The following is a 10,373-nucleotide window of genomic DNA, read 5'->3' as shown; positions in this document are numbered from 1 at the left end:
TGTTTTAATGTGGAAAAATTGAGTGCTGTTCCACTTCACAGTTCAAAGCTCAACAAACGTCCCTTGAAGACCTTCTAATATATAGTTGAATTCAACATTCCAAACAGACATCCCATAAACCCCACAGCACACAGCTGCATCACTTCTCACATTATGCAATAAAACGTGTTTATTAGCAACAACAAATTTCCAATTTTACACCTCCTTCCTGGGTTTTGGTTTTATCATCTCACCAGGCAGCCTGCGGCTGGTCAGTTGGTTGAGTTGTCGTAGTCCTCCCTGACTGACAAGGTGTTCCACGCTAAGCAGTGCACCTCAGCTAGGGTTGCCACCCATCCCTTAAAATACAGAACTGTCCTTTATTTGACAAATAATTGTTGCGTCCCATATTGACTGTGAATTTTTCTGTATTTTCAAAAATGTCCCACACACACTCATCAAAACTGAATAATGAACAAAATAAAACACAGGAAATATTAAGGACTGCCAATGTCATCTCTATACCTCGCGTTGGGTCCATGTAGCGAGGAAACTCCACCACATCCAAAGACGCAAACACATCTGCAAAAGTTCAAATGTGAGTCGGAAGAGTCTAACTTGGCAGCATTAGTGGCAATGGGTACTTGGCAAACTGCAGGCAAACAAGTATTTTTATTTCCTCTTAAAGTAAAAATGTCCTCACTTTAAAGATTAAAATTATTGGTCTGTTTTCCTTGATAATTATGTTTGCTGTTGCACACTTCAGTGCCTGCACAGTTTATCATAAACAGTTTCGTGTTAATAAAGCACTTAAAGCTTTAAGTATGACTAAATGATTTTTTTTCATAATTGAGTGTGGGAGGAGAAGGACTTTCGGGCGGTACCAAGGTGCTTCTGGCGGACCATGAGGCAGCTCAGGAGGGGAAAATGGGGAACCATCCAAGCTGTCTACAATAAGGCTGGGACTCTGTTGACCTCAACTGAGGATGTAATCCGGCACTGGAAGGAACACTTTGAGGAACTCCTGCATCAGACCAGAGTGCCCTCTATAGTAGTGGCAGAGCTGGAAGCTGATGGAGGATTTTCATCAATTTCCCTTGTGGAAGTCACTGAGGCAGTCAAACAACTCCGCAGTGGCAAAGCCCTGGGGGTTGATGAGATCCGTCCAGAAATGCTGAAGGCTCTGGGTGTGGAGGGACTGTCTTGAATGAGATGTCTCTTCAACATTGCGTTGAGGTCTGGGACAAAGGAGTGACAAACTAGGGTTGTGGTCACCATATTTTAAAAAAGAGGACCAGAGAGTGTGTGCCAATTACAGGGGCATCTCACGACTCAGCTTCCCTGGTAAAGTCTACTCCAGGGTGCTGGACAGAAGGCTTCAGCTGATAGTCGAACCTCTGATTGAAGAGGAACAATGCGGGTTCTGGCCTGGTCGTGGAACAACCGACCAGCTCTTCACTCTCACAAGCATCCTGGAGGGTGCCTGGGAGTATGCCCATCCAGTCTTCATGTGTTTTGTGGACTTGGAGAAGGCGAATGATCAGGTACCATGGGAGATACTGTGGGAGGTGCTGCAGGAGTATGAAGTGTGGGGGTCCCTTACCAGGGCCATCCAATCTCTGTACTCACAAAGCGAGAGCTGTTTTCAGGTGTTCGGCAGTAAGTCGGACTCGTTTCCGGTGAGGGTTGGCCTCCGCCAGGGCTGCGCCTTGTCACCAATCCTGCTTGTGATATTCATGGACAGGATATCGAGGTGTAGTTGGGGGAGGAGGGTTTCCAGTTTGGTGGGCTCAGGGTCTCATCACTGCTTTTTGCAGATGATGTGGTCCTGTTGGCTTCATCGGCCGGTGAACTCCAACACTCACTGGATTGGTTCGTGCCTGAGTGTGAAGCAGCTGGGATGAGGATCAGTGCCTCTAATATGAGGCCATGGATCTCAGCAGGAAACCGATGGATTGCTTACTCTTTGTAGGGAATGCGGTCTTGCCCCAAGTGAAGGAGTTCAATTACCTTGGGGTCTTGTTCACGAGGGAGGGGACGATGGAGCGTGAGATTGGCCGGAGAATCAGTGCAGCAGGGGCGGTGTTGCATTCATTCTGCCGTACTGTTGTGATGAAAAGGGAGCTCAGCCAAAAGGTGAAGCTATCGATCTACTGGTCAGTCTTCGCTCCTACCCTCACCTATGGTCATGAGGGTTGGGTCATGACCGAAAGAACTAGATTGGGGCCGAAATGGGTTTCCTTAGGAGGGTAGCTGGTGTCTCCCTTAGAGATAGGGTGAGAAGCTTGGTCGTCCGTGGGGAGCCCAGAGTGGAGCTGCTGCTCCTTTGCGTTGAAAGGAGCCAGCTGAGGTGGTTCAGTTATCTGGTAAGGATGCCCTCTGGGCACCTCCCTAGGGAGGTGTTACAGGCATGTCTATCTGGAAGGAGACCACGGGGAAGAACCAGGACTAGGTGGAGAGATTATATCTCCACACTGGCCTGGGAAAGCCTAGGGATCCCCCAGTCAGAGGTGGTCCTGGGAAAGGGAAGTCTGGGGTCCCCTCCCAGAGCTGTTGCCCCCGCAACCCGATCCCGGATAAGCGGTTGAAGATGAGTGAGTGATAAGAGTAAATATACCACTCCTTGGGTGGTGGTAGTGGCCCAGAGGAGCCGTGGTGGGCGTCCTTTATTTTCATTTCTGAAAGGTGGCAACCCTAACCTCAGCGCCCATCCTCTCCTTTCTGGATCCCGACCATCAGTTTGTAGTCTTGGTTGATGCTTCTGATGTGAATGTAGGAACCACATGTTATACCTCCATGTCGACTTTTCTTGTGAGTTATCAGTGACCGACAACATCACTGCTGCTTTGAAGGTTCCAGTGAGCACAGTGGCCCCATCATCCATAAATAGAAGATGTCCGGGTCCACCAGGACTCTTCCTAGAGTTGGCCACCTGTCTAAACTGAGCAAGAACCTTAGTCAGGGAGTAATCAGCACCTTAGTCAGCACAGTAACCACTAATTTTTGGCACTTCCCAGCCACCGTACCAGAGGCTTCCATTGTGGATTGTTTGCTGTTGTGATGCTCTTCCAAGCTTTAAAGGGTTTTGTATAAGTTTCTTTTATTTCTGTTCAGCACTCTTCTGGTTGTTAAGTGTATCAAATCTGAGACTTATTTAACGACACCCCTGTTGTGAATCGCTAGCAGTTAGCATTTGCTAGCTAGGTCGACTCACCACCCCACCCCCCGCCGTTACTTTTATAGCTGTTTTTTTTTACCTGCTTAATACTTCTGTTAGTTTGTCAGTGTAGCCTATGAATTTTAGGTCATTATTTTACTCCTGTGTAAATCTTAGGAGTGGTTAGCATTTTTCTCTAGCGGTTAGCTTGCGTTAGCTAGTTCAACCCCCCCCATTTTTGAATACTTCTGTTAGTTTTTTAGTGTAACTGTTGTGAATTTTAGCTTAATACTTTACTTTTGTGATAATCTTAGGAGTGGTTTACTCTTAGGAGGGTGTTTTTTTTGTGTGTGTAACTGTTGTGAATTTTAGCTTAGTACTTTACTCTTGTGTTAATCTTAGGAGTGGTTTACTCTAAGGAGGGTTTTTTTTTTCCCTACAAGTCTAATACTTCTGCGACTTTTTCAGTGTAAGTGCTGTGAATTTTAATTCATTTATTTATTTCTGTGTGAGCTTTAGGAGTGGTTAGCTTATTCATGATTGGTTAGCTCATGCTTGCTTGGCTGTACTCTTAAATTTCCTAGTGCACAAAGTATACTACTTTACACCCTCCGTAAATCCTGCGTGATGTTGAAAGATAGGGTGGCTCTTTTAGAGAGCCGTGTCCATAAGTTAGAACAGCTTCTTAGCTCAGTGGAGTTAGATGTTACAGGCACTCCAGATGAGGTTAGTGATGGGCCGGCTAGTGTGCCCATTAGCATCAGCCTAGAAACGCCGGCTGTGGAGGACGGCTTTCAGACTGTGGCTAGGCGGAGGAAGCCCCATAGGGCTTGGTGCCCGGTTGTGGTACCCCGATCACAGTCACCACTGCGAACTGTGAATCGGTTCTCCCCCTCAGAGAATTCACATCAGGGGGATGTGAATTCTCTGAGCCCACGAGTAACTTCCACTGCTGTCTCCAGGCCAAAACGCCGGACTTTAGTGATGGAGGATTCTGTCACCCGCAAAGTTAGGTTACAGACGCCAGCTGACATTAAATGTATTCCTGGCTCCGCAGCTCCCGACATTGCCTCCCATCTTAGAGTGCTGATGCCGCAGAAGTGACGACAGACTAAGGAACATGACATGAGATATAGTCACACAGTTATTCACATTGGCACCAATGATGTAAGTATGAAGCACTCAGAGGTCACAAAAATGGACATAGAGAGGACTTGTGACCTTGCCAGAAAGATGTGCCGGCATTGATTAATAGCCTCTGCCCCCCTCCCCCCCTCCCGGGGTAATGATGAGGCATTTAGCAGGCTGACATCGTTAAATAAGTGGCTGGCACAATTTTGTAGACAGCAAGGCTTTAGCTTTATTGATAACTGGCCTTCGTTCTGGGGCCACCGTGGCTTGCTGATGCCAGATGGACTCCACCCTACTAGGGAAGGCGCTGCCATCTTGTCTGCGAACATAGATAGAGCTCTTCAGGGAGGGTAACATTAGGAATTGACAGCAGGCCATGGAGCAGGTGATTAGAGAGCCTGCAAGGCTTATGACAAATGTGGATGTGGAATCCATTAGCTTAGCGGAGAAATTAGTGCAGAAAATCCACTATGGTGATAGTGCAGTTTATCTGCCAGGGAGGGAAATTCAAATTCTGTAAATCTAGGTAATACCTCAGTAATGGTGCCTACCGTCTGCTTCAGTAGACATGTCCATAGAGGGATATGCTTTGCAAACTTAATACCCATTACTACATTGGATGATGGTGAAATTGAGGATGGCCCAATAGTTGTTCCAGTAATATCAAAGATTTCGTGTCTGCTACCTACAACTCGTGTAGAATGTCTCAAACCTAAACCTACTTCGAGGCATCTTATACGAGGTCTGTCAGAAAAGTATCCTACCTTTTTATTTTTAAAAAAAACTATATGGATTTGAATGACGTGCGACTACACCAATCATGCTTGAACCCTCGTGCGCATGCATGAGTTTTTTCACGTGTGTCGGTGACGTCATTTCCCTGTGGGCAGGCCTTGAGTGAGATGTGGTCCCACCCTCTCGGCTGAATTCCTTTGTTTCACACGCTGCTCCAGACGGCGCGCATTGCTTTATCAAAAATTTTTCTGGACCTGTGAGGAATATCCGAGTGGACACTATTTGAGAAATTAAGCTGGTTTTCGGTGAAAAGTTTAACGGCTGATGAGAGATTATGGGGTGTTTCTGTCGGTGTAAGGACTTCCCATGGAGCGGCCCGACATGCGACTCTGCCCGCACGTTCTTTCATTACAAAATGTCCGTTAACAATGGAATGTCCGAATAAACTCCTCATGCCAACTTCTTCTGAAAGTTCTCTATTCTCTGATGACTTCCTGGGTCAACAGAGCCTGAAATGTGGAAGTTTTCAACTTGAAACGGCGAGATGCTGCCGCCTCGAAGCGCAGATCGCCGTCAGGCGCCATGGGCCATCCTTACGGCGACACTACCAGACCAAAATCTCTCATCAGCCGTTAAAATTTTTACCGAAAACCAGCTGAATTTATCGAATGGTGTCCACTCAGTTGTGCCTTACAATTTTGAAAAAAGTTTGATCAAACAAAGCAGCAGTCTCTGAGCCATTCTTAAACAATGAAAAAAATCGATGAGAGGGTGGGCCACTCCTCACTCAAAGACTGCCCACAGGCGAATGACATAACCGACAGGCGTGTAAAAACTCTCGCATGCCCACGAGGGTTCAAGCATGTCTGATGTAATCACACGTGCTTCAAATCTATATGGTTTTTGAAAAAAATAATAAGGTCGGATACTTTTCTAATAGACCTCGTATATGCTACTCTGGAACCACCCCTAAACCCAAACAGTCCAACTGTCAACCCCACTGAGGTCCTTAGTCTGGGTCTTATTAACATAAGATCACTATCCTCAAAATCATTGTTGGTTAATGATCTAATTATTGATCATCACTTAGATGTGATTGGGTTATGTGAAACCTGGCTTAAACCTACAGCTGTCCTCCCCTTAAATGAGGCCTGCCCACCAGCATATACATTTAGTCACGTCCCCCATGATGTGAATCAAGATGGGGGTGTTGCTCTTATTTATAAATTTAGGTTTAGCTTATTAGCTGTTTGGGGTCACAAATACGAGGTCTGTTAGAAAAGTATCCGACCTTTTTATTTTTTGCAAAAACCATATGGATTTGAATCACGTGTGATTGCATCAGCCAAGCTTGAACCTTTATGCGCATGCATGAGTTTTTTCACGCCTGTCGGTTGCGTCATTCGCCTGTGAGCAGGCTTTGTGTGAGCAGTGGTCCACCCCTCTCATCGGATTTTTATTGCAAATAAATGTCTGAACGATTTGGAGCTTTGCTGCATCAAATTTTTCCAGAAACTGTGAGAGACCTCCAGGTGGACACCATTCGGAAAATTCAGATGGCTTTCAGGGACGATTTTATGGGGATTACACAGATTAAGGAGTGCTCCAGCCGGTTTAAAGACCGCCCACAGCGTCTGAGAGCGCGGCGCACTCCGAGCGCCAATCGACAGGCTGACACCCCGCTGAAACAACCAGATCATTTCAAATGTGAAGGCTTTGTTGATCCGGGACGTCGTCTGACTTCCACAAAAATGGCAGAAGACGTGGACATCAAGACTTTTTTGGCACATTCCACTGTTACAGGAGTTTTTTTCATGGAAAGAGAAACGGAGGGATGCACCATGGAGCCGCTCATGGCACGGGACAAAAGCACCTCTGTGTTGGTCTCACAGGACGGCTTTCAGATGACGTTCGGTGGCTTTTCAGTCGTGTGACTATCTGAGAAATTGTGCATGAGCTGGACATGCCAGAACATGTCCTGTGAGGCTTCATCACGGCGTTGCTTTGCACCATGCGGCTCCACCGTGACGCGCGGAATTCCTCCGCTCCTCTTTCCATGACAAAAACTCCTGTAACAGTGAAATGTGCCGTTCATTTCCATACTGGATGCTGTGTTGATCCGGGACGTCGTCTGACTTCCACAGGAATTGCGGAAGACGTGGACATCTGCACTTTTTCGGCACATTGAGACAGACGTGCGGAGGAATTCCGTGCGTCGTGGTGGAGCCGCATGGCGCAAAGCAACACCATGATGAAGCCTCACAGGACATGTTCTGGCATCTCCAGCTCATGCACAATTTCTTGGATAGTCACACGACTGAAAAGCCACCGAAAGCCGTCTGAAAGACATCTGAAAGCCGTACTGTGAGACCAACACGGAGGTGGTTTTGTCCCATGCCATGAGCGGCTCCGTGGCGCATCCCTCCGCTCCTCTTTCCATGACAAAAACTCCTGCAACAGTGGAATGCGCCGTTCATTTCCAAACTGGACACTGTGTTGATCTGGGACGTCGTCTGACTAACACAGAAATTGCGGAAGACGTGGACATCAGCACTTTTTTGGCACATTGAGACAGACGTGCGGAGGAATTCCGTGCGTCGTGGTGGAGCTGCATGGCGCAAAGCAACACCATGATGAAGCCTCACAGGACATATTCTGGTATGTCCAGGTCATCCACAATTTCTCGGATAGTCACACGACTGAAAAGCCACCGAAAGCCGTCTGAAAGCCGTCTTGTGAGACCAACACGGAGGTGGTTTTGTTCCGCGCCATGAGCGGCACGGTGGCACATTCCTCCGCTCCTCTTTCCATGGAAAAAACTCCTGTAACAGTGGAATGTGCCGAAAAAGTGCTGATGTCCACGCCTTCTGCCTTTTTTGTGGAAGTCAGACGACATCCCGGATCAACAAAGCTTCACGTTGGAAATGATCTGGTTGTTTGAGCGGGGTTTCAGCCTGATGATCGGCGCTCGGAGTGCGCCGCGCTTTCAGACGCTGTGGGCAGTCTTTAAACCGGCTGGAGCACTCCTTAATCTGTGTAATCCCCATAAAATTGTCGCTGAAAGCCATCTCAATTTTCCGAATGGTGTCCACCTGAAGGTCTCTCACAGTTTCTGGAAAAATTTGATGCAGCAAAGCTTCAAATCGTTCAGACATTTTATTCGCAAAAAAATCCGACGAGAGGTTTGAACCACTGCTCACACAAAGCCTGCTCACAGGTGAATGACGCAACCGACAGGCGTGAAAAAACTCATGCATGCGCACAAAGGTTCAAGCTTGGCTGATGCAATCACACGTGATTCAAATCCATATGGTTTTTGCAAAAAATAAAAAGGTTGGATACTTTTCTAACCAGACCTCATATAACTTGTTTGAGCATCTGATTCTCTACTTTGCTCAGGATATTACGCATTGCCAAGGTCAGAAGAATAAAAATCAGCCGTATTATTTTGTGACTGTATATAGGCCTCCTGGCCCATATTCTGAATTCTTAGATGAATTTGGTGCATTCATCTCTAACTTGTCAACTAGTCCAGATAACATTCTGATCATTGGTGACTTTAATGTTCAAAAAATAAGCCTTCTGATCCCTTCTGCAAATTTATGGAAATTGTGGATGCATTTGGATTTTGGCAATGCATTCAGGACTCGACGCACATTAGTGGAAATACCCTGGATTTGGTTCTCGCACGTGGTATTGCTGTCCCGAATATTGACATCATGCCTCTTACATCGGTGGTCTCTGATCACTCACTTATTAAGTTTACAGTTTTGCTGCTGTTTTGTGGAACAACAACCTTATTTATCACTAAGGTGATGCATCAACTCCTCAACTAAGACTGAACTTGAAGCTACACTGCCTGATGTCTTAGCGTCACATTTGGCAAATACCCAGTCAGTAGACAGTCTTGTGGATAGTTTAAACTCAGTGCTCAAAACTACACTCGACATGACTGCACCACCTTTGTTAAAATCACAGCCCCCCAAAACACAGTAATTTTGGTTCAATGATTACCTGCGTGACCTCAAGCATGAGGCTAGAGGTCTAGAACGGAAATGGAGTAGTTCAAAATTAGAAGCATTCCACCTTGCGTGGCGTGATGCTATCTTAGGGCCCTGTCCCACTGGCATTTAGGAGGATTTGTGTTGTGTGGGCCGCCAGAAGAGGAGGTACTGCTGGCCCACCACCAGAGGGCACCCTGCCTGAAGTGCGGGCTTCAGGCGCGAGAGGGCGCTGCCGCCACGGACACAACCGGGAGTGACAGCTGTCACACATCAACTCATGACAGCTGTCACCCATCATTTCATCACTCCATAAAAGCCGGATGTCATCTCCACCTCGCTGCCGAGATATCGTCTACCTGTGAAGGTAATATTCTCTGCTGTATCTGAACTTAACACTGACTTTATAGTCTGAACTTCTTTGTAGCCGTTTTCCTGTGGGTTTTGCCTTATCTGTGGGATTGGCGTTTTGGTGTGATCAGCGACGGCTTCGCTTCACACCCCAACCAGATAGAGGTGGAGGTGACTTTCCACCTTCTGACTGTTTTTGTTACTGGGTGTGCACACACCCACATCTCACTGTTTGTGCTCCTCGCCAGCAGTACCAGATCCAACAGTCGGGGACGGTGATCACCTGGGAATTCGGGACTTGGCGGCTCCAGTATTAACCAGGTTCGGTGGCGGCGGAAATCGTGTGGTTCTGGCTCTTCTCAGGACAGACGTCTTCTATCCTCAAGCCTGCCCACACATCACCTTTGTGTATTGACTGCTATCAGATTCTCAGATTGTCTGTATATTCGTTGTGCACATTCACAACATTAAATTGTTACCTTTTGGCTCATCTATTGACCGTTCATTTGCGTCCCCTGTTGTGGGTCCGTGTCACTACACTTTCCCCAACAGGATATCTCGGCCAACGTCATGGATCCCGAGGGGCGTCAACCATCTGTTGGACAGCCAATGGAAGAGCAGGGTGCGCAGGCGTCGGCTGGAGGCGTGATTGGTGAGTTGCAGCATATCCTCACCGCCTTTACCGCTCGGATGGACCTGATAACCGAGCAAAACGTCATCCTTAATCGCAGGATGGAGGCTCTCACCACGCAGGTGGAAGCGCGCGCTCAGGGCGCTGCTGCAGCTCCTCCTCCTGCCGACCCGGTGCTGAATACAAACATTCCACTGGTCATTCAACGACCCCCCCCCACCATCCGCTGAAGCATACATAAGCCCCCCAGAGCCGTACGGAGGTTGTGTGGAGACGTGCGCGGACTTTCTTATGCAGTGTTCGCTCGTCTTTGCACAACATCCCGTGATGTACGTGTCTGACTCCAGCAAGGTGGCTTACGTGATTAATTTGCTTCGAGGCGAGGCAC

The sequence above is a fragment of the Thalassophryne amazonica genome, chromosome 11, assembly GCF_902500255.1.
Source record: "Thalassophryne amazonica chromosome 11, fThaAma1.1, whole genome shotgun sequence".
Classification (NCBI taxonomy): domain Eukaryota; kingdom Metazoa; phylum Chordata; class Actinopteri; order Batrachoidiformes; family Batrachoididae; genus Thalassophryne; species Thalassophryne amazonica.
Note: the sequence above shows the minus strand (reverse complement) of the source record.